Source organism: Corvus brachyrhynchos, unplaced genomic scaffold, assembly GCF_000691975.1.
Source record: "Corvus brachyrhynchos isolate BGI_N302 unplaced genomic scaffold, ASM69197v1 scaffold5, whole genome shotgun sequence".
In the NCBI taxonomy this organism is placed as follows: Eukaryota; Metazoa; Chordata; class Aves; order Passeriformes; family Corvidae; genus Corvus; species Corvus brachyrhynchos.
The window spans coordinates 2242882-2249604 of NW_008238321.1; the positions used below are offsets into that span (position 1 = coordinate 2242882).

The 6723-nt window shown below is 42.2% G+C and overlaps 1 long non-coding RNA gene across 1 annotated transcript in view; it reads left to right on the top strand.

Moving 5' to 3' along the window:
- The window catches only part of LOC108446676, a 35282-nt gene extending 28566 nt beyond the window's left edge, over positions 1-6716 (top strand). The window contains exon 3 of the long non-coding RNA XR_001861954.1: positions 2634-6716. This is a non-coding gene — a long non-coding RNA (uncharacterized LOC108446676). The remainder of the gene's footprint in view (positions 1-2633) is intronic.
- The last annotated feature ends 7 nt before the right edge of the window (positions 6717-6723 follow it).

Below are 6723 nucleotides of genomic sequence, written 5' to 3' on the forward strand. Positions count from 1 at the left end.
TTCCTGCTGCAATATACTTCCCCCCCACATTCATATATCAAAACAGGGCCTGAAATGCTGTTGTGTCCTGTTCCAATTACTGCAGCAGTTGTTTTTCTCACTTTGGTGACTGTGGTCTGCCTTCCTCGTAGCTGTTGGGAAGCCTCTGGAAAGGTGATTTCCTCTGGTCTGTGCCCTTGCCCATGTCACTCTTTGTATTCCATCACTGCTTCCCTCTTCCCAGTCAGGTCAGGAATAAGTGAGCTGTTCCCATTTGCAGCACTGCTCATGGCTACTGCTCCCTCCTCCTCTTCCCCATTATCCTTTTTATTACTCTTGATTTACCAGCTCTCACCTGGGCCCTGCTAAAACCCTTAAAAGTGCAGCTGCTAGATGGTGAGAGATGTACCTTGAAGGTTTTCCTGCACTCAGCAGGAGCTCTCTATAACTAAACTCTCCTCCCAGCCTCTTCTCCCCTTCATAAAGGTTTTCCTGTGGCATTTGGCAGTGGGTGGGCAGGCAGTGAGGGTTCCCTGTCCCACGGACCTGCACAGGCAGCATCTCCTGTCTGCCTGGGTTATGGGCCCTGTCTGTTCTACAACAGGCTTTAGTTCTTGCCTCACTGGGCTATTTTTATGTTCTCTACTTATTTGTCACTTTGAAGAATAGAATTTGGGTTTGGATTTAAGGTTTTTGGATGCTGCAGCAATACAGATAATTAACTGCAGCTCTATATGTCTGACACTGTGTAAGTGACAGCTTCTGTTTCACTGATATATCTCTTAACACTTTGCTGTGGCCAAAGCCTGCTCTTGGCTTTGTGTACATGACCTATCCACTTCAGTCATAGCAGGGATTGTTAGGAAGAACACTGCAGTCTTGTTGCTGTTATTTCACTATCAAGGCAATTTATGGTGCAGTGAGATAATAGGAGTAGATGGGTTTGAGCTCTGTTTACAATGACTGCGTTTAACAGTAACTCAAAAAAGTTGGCGCTGCTGACAAAAAGCATAAAAGAAAAAGAAATCATCTTTGATTGTTTGTGAAAGGGAATGTTATTTCGTCTCTTGCATTGACATTAAACTTGGGGGGCAAATAGTATGGGTTCTACTGACAGAAATTAAAACTACCATTTAATTTCTTTTTTGGCAGACTATTTTTTTTTTAAGTTGATATCCAGATCTTGGATTTGTATTTAAGAGGGAGACCGGAGAATTCTGAAAACAGCACTAAAGGACCTAACAGGAAATATCACAACCTTTCACTCTGATAAACTGAAAGAGATCCCAATCTCAGAAAAAAACTCAGTTGTGACTTCTTTTTCTCTTCTTAAATGCTTACGGCTGCATTTGACTTTTTTACTACCAAAATAGGATGAAGTTAAATCCTGACCCATACTCACTGAAATCTGTGATTACTTCCAGTAGCCATTAAGGGTCTTTGAAAGCCTCTTAGGTGAGATTTGTTCCATCGAGCTTCAGGCACTTCACTGAGGCACTGGAACTTGGAGCACACTTGGCCTCTGCTCCCCTACAGGTGACAGGGTGATTGGTTCTAGCTGGGCTGAATTGCCCTCCAGAGATGCCTGTCTCTGCTCATTGATTAACTCCCTTCACTGATTATGCTCTTTAGCTCCTTGAAGTTTCCTGGGATGGATGTGAGACCGTGGTGTGAAATACCCAGACTGGTGGCACAAGACACCATCCTGCTTCCCCTTAGTTACCCACTGGACCCATCCAGTGAAGATTCTGCTGATGTGGCCACTGCAGAGTGGGTTTGGTGTGGGGATGGATGTTCCAGGCTCCCTCATGTCCTTTTGCCCACAGGTTTGATTCAACTTTTGGAAGGAAGTGGTTGGGAATTCTCTCATGCATTTGCATCTCTCAGTTCAGACCCTTTCTTTCAATAGCCCCATCCTCAACAATCAGCACAAGCCTTTGATTAGTTTAAGGGGAGAAAAAAGTCAGGTTGCTTTAATATGATAACTTCCCTTATAATTTTTTGGTGCCTGCACAGGCAGATTTGAGTTCCTGTTCTAACCCTGTGTAGGCTTTTTGACACCGTACCAATACTTTTCTCAGCCACTCAGCAAAGAGCAGTGTCTCACACCAGCCAGAGTGACAAGGCCTGGAACATCTCATGTTTGTGCTGCCTTTGGAGCCTGAAATACCTCCAGCCCTGGCGGAGGTAAGCAAAGGCTGCATTAGAGCTTCCCCACGGTTGTTTTGAAAAATCTTTTCAGTATTTTTTTTCCCCTGTGTTTCAAGGTCAGAAAAAAAAAATAGCTCTGAAATATAAATCACAGTCTTAAACTCCAGCCTTAGGAAAGAAAGATGCTATAATAAACAAAGCTGTATGGAATGAAGGATTGTGAGAGGCTCAGAGGTCTGTCTCTTCTGCTATAAAAGCCCCTTTATTCCTGTGGCTCCTACATGGACTCTCTAGTCCTCCAATTTTCCTCATTGCTTCAGTGCTTCATAGCTTTCCTTAAGTCTCTCCCCCTCAGGCTTGGGCTCAACTCGTCATTGTCCTTGCATCATCTTCACAGTAATGATTTCTCATTCTGATTTATTTAGTATTTTGCAAACCCCTGCGTTAGAAAAGAAGAGAAGTTACTGCAAGGTGATGATAAAATTGTTTTTTTTTTCCTTCAGGATCCTGATTCTCATCTCGGTAAACTGACATTTCTTCGTGGCAATGAATTCCTTCATTGCTGTCTTCCATGTTCTGAATCTGCCAGCAGCAGTGATGGAGGGATGCTGGATGAAGTGATTCCACTGGAGAAGGGCTCTGTGCTTTGCACAAGCTCAGGTGTGTTATAGCTCTGATTCCAGAGCACTGAGGAGTTCTTATCAAGCTGTTACGAAGAATCTGAATTTATTTCATTCTTTTCCTGGAACATACACCGGGGGCATTGAGGTTCCTAAAACAAAGCAGCCAGTGCTGCTGGTAGCAAAATAATGTGATTTCACATCCTAGGTAAACCTTGTGGCAAATCCCTGTGATTTATGGAAATATTATTGGTATGTGTACCAAGGCCCCAAGACAGCATCCATGGGGCTGTCAGGTCTCCACACACACACAGAGTTCTGGCTGTGATGGCTCTGCTGTGTGTTTGGTAGGAGAGATTTAATGGCTGAATGTCTGTGGTGTTAATGACTGAATAATTCCTGCTCCAGAGCTTTATTTTGTTTTATGACTTTCCAGTTGAATAGCTCCAGTACCAGTGGGGTGCAATATATCAAGCACATCAGGAATCTCCTACATTATTGCTTCAGACCCACTGAAGCTGTAACTTCCCATGTTTATTGAACTTTCCAGTTGAGACCTTGCTGGTGAAAGGATTTGACTGTCAAGAAGCTGCTTGATGTAAGAGCTCTTGTGAAGAGCTCAATATGCTACAGAAGACACACACTTTAAATTGCTGATGGAAGACCAATGTCCTCTTCCAGTACTGAAGGGGGGTCACCTTTCAAGCCCACAATGTGGTGGCTGATCCCCAGAACAGTGTCATTAATAAAATGCACAGAGACACTGTCACTGTTTAAGGTTTCTGTGCAGGGCATACAAGAAAATGGAGATTGCAATACTGCTCAATCTGGTGCTGTTCACTGGTCCAAACTTTCACAGCCTCTGCATTTGCTACACAATTTTAAGATTTGTGTGCTGTGACACTCACAGAAGAAGGTATGATGGCTTATACATAACAGAATGGGACAAAAAGCAGAGAAATTATTCCAAAGTTCTGGTTTCTCAGAAGGGATAATTTCCTTGATCAAGTGACAATCTCAGTTGATAAAAATCAGAGAGTGAATTCTCAGGTAGTTCCTTTTACACCAGGGGAAGATCTGGTGGTGTAGTTGCATTTGAATTCCAAGAACTTATCTGAAACAGATACAGCTTTTTTAGAATAAAGTAGTTTTTAAAATCCCTCTGCTAACAGTGAAGCTGCAGAGGTTGCACATATAGCTTAAACAGAAGAGAAAAAAGTAATCCTATCTGGCAGGAGGCTGAGCACATACTGTTCATCAGAACATTTTATCTACTCCGAGATTGGAGTTTCACATTCTCAAGCATCTCACATCTTAAGGTCAGGAGAAGACGAATGCAATTTTTATTTTTCAGGGAGTTCTGTTAGTTTATGATCTAACCTTTTTTGTTCCTTGACCTGCTTCAGTTACCAGCCAGCATTTCAGTGGATGTTTCCTTGCTAACTTGTGGGGCTACAGCAGCAGCTGTAATTCCTGCACACATTACATATCTCGGTGTCTGTAGGTGTAGATATTCAGCTGGGTTTGTGCAAAGCACTACTGCAGCTGGTTCTCAAATCCAAAACAAACCTGCAAACAAACACTCAACAGTGAACCATATGGAATATGGCTGTTTTCCGTCTGGGATGGTAATGTAATAGAGTGTAGTAGCAAACTTCTTCACATAAATTTAATTTTTAGCAGAGCCTGGGAATGCTTCCCACCCACCCCGACCTTTTTTTTTGGCCATCCTCTGCAAGTCCTTTCCAAAGGAAGGCTTGAGAAAGCAAGTTATAAATAAAAACATTCAATGAAATGCCCTTAATCCCATGAGAAATCAAATTTAGACTGAAAAAGAAAGACAAAGGTTGCAAGATATTAAGCAGAACTAGTTCAGATCTATCCATGCACTAATAATCAAGCACAGCAGAATTCTGTGCACTTTTTCACCCAAAGGCAGTTAAGAAAAAACTGATGGGAGTAATCAGAGATTAAAAATGCTCAGTACTTTGGGATTTTTACCCACTGAAATGTGAAGAGAGAATAGAAGCAGGGAAGTTTTGTAGAGCTGAGTCTCTTAGAAAACATATTACTGCTCTGTGGGGGTATTTTGCTCTTGGCCAGAGGATTGCACAAACTGTAGTTAAAGCAGGAGTAGAGAGGCTGTAATGTCAGGCAACAGCCAATGGTGCCACTGCTGAGAAATCCACTCATTGCAAGATTTATTAGTCTAAACAGTTTGATAGAAATTTGAGTTCATGAGCGACAGATACATGGAAATCAGAAGACAGGTTTTCTTCTTTGTTGTTTTTGCCACTTGTCTTCATATTAAGCCCAGGAGCTCCAAAACTCCAGTTTGTGCAAGACCAAGAGGCAGCCTTGCATGACTGCATGTTGCAAAGGAGTTCAAAGGAATCTTCCTGTGCATTTCTCTTCACACAGATGAAGGCGTGGACGCTTTGTTTTCATCTGCCTTTTATGAGTGCCCTCCACTTTATCTGTGTCTTTCAGTGGTTTAAAATGCTGGGCTCCAAAAATGGATGAAAAGCAAGAGACTGCACACCCAGTCATGTGCTTTACCTCACTGCCAAAGAACACACAGGGCTTTGCTCTTATGTGAAACTTTCCTTTCAGTGCCTCTAGAGCTGCTGCTTTGGGAATGCTAATGATAAACCCCCCTTTATCTGAACTGCTTGGTGCCTCCTGTGTAATATGGGGAATTCACCTGTGTTAGTAGATAGTTTTATTGTAAGAATGGAGGGTGTCTGCAGTCCTGTGTGTTTGATTGGTTTGTTGATTTGGCTTTTAAAATGGGATTACCTCCTACTGTCCACTGTGCTATCACACTGCAACACTGGCAGCAGCAGGACATTCCTGGGCTCAAGGCACTGCAGCTCTCAGTGTTACAAAACTGTAATCTTGTAGGACTAAATATCTTAAAATTTCCTTTACCTTAGTTTGTTATTGCCAGTTTGAGCATCCTGTATTCTTTGGGATGTAGACTTTGTCAGGGAGATACAATCCACAGAATATTTGTGGTCCTAATTCCCAGAGATACAAGTTATAACTGGAAAGCCATCATCTCATTGGATCAGCTCAGCTTATCAGGCAAGGTGAATAATGGGCATGTCTCAATAAATCCAGGCTGCTTTTATTTGTTTTATATCACAAATATGGGCAATGCCTTTTGAAAGGAAGGCTGGCTCCAGTTTGGTGAAGACAAGGCAATTTGAGTACAAAGAAATAAAAAGTGAACATGGGGCCATTCTGAAGGTAACCCAGTTATTTGGTGTTTCATACAAAATGAATAGATGCATTTTTTCAGCAGACAGAATTCAGTCTCTCCAGGGAGATGAAAAAATTATTCCCTTTAAAAAGGGGAGAAGAAAGGTTATTTGCACTGCTAGCTGTCCTAGCTAGCTTCTGACTGCCTAAATTTCAAATCAAATGAAACTGTACAGGAACATACAGATAGGTGACAATGTGGAAGATCGAATTTGTATCTGGTAGACTTATTATCTTTCCTTCTGCAGCTATTTCTTGTGAAAAAAAAGTTGCCCAGCTCTCTGTACTAGCCAAGGTGTGAAGATTGGTCCTATTGCACTTTTGAGCAATCTTGGTTTTATACATAAATTAATGTCTGCTTTGAACACAGCCTGGTCCACCATGTTTTGCTTCCTCAGAAAGGCTGCTGCATGTTTAATCTCCTTTACATTAAGGGACACAAGGGCACTCACATGTCATTTATTGAAGTACGTGCTGCCTGTCTGCATGACGTGGCTGTGCTGACAATGCTTTGATCTTTCTGCAGAAGGAGTGGTTATGAGAAGTCAGTGGCTCTTCAGAGTCATCTTTAGGTAATAAACCTGGATGTTTTCAGCAGAAGAACAAAACAAAATGAGACATCTGCCTTTTATTTCCATGTTGGGACTGATTTTCAAGCGAGGGATTCATGCTGCACATGAGGCCCAGTTCACAGAGACCAGAGGGTTCA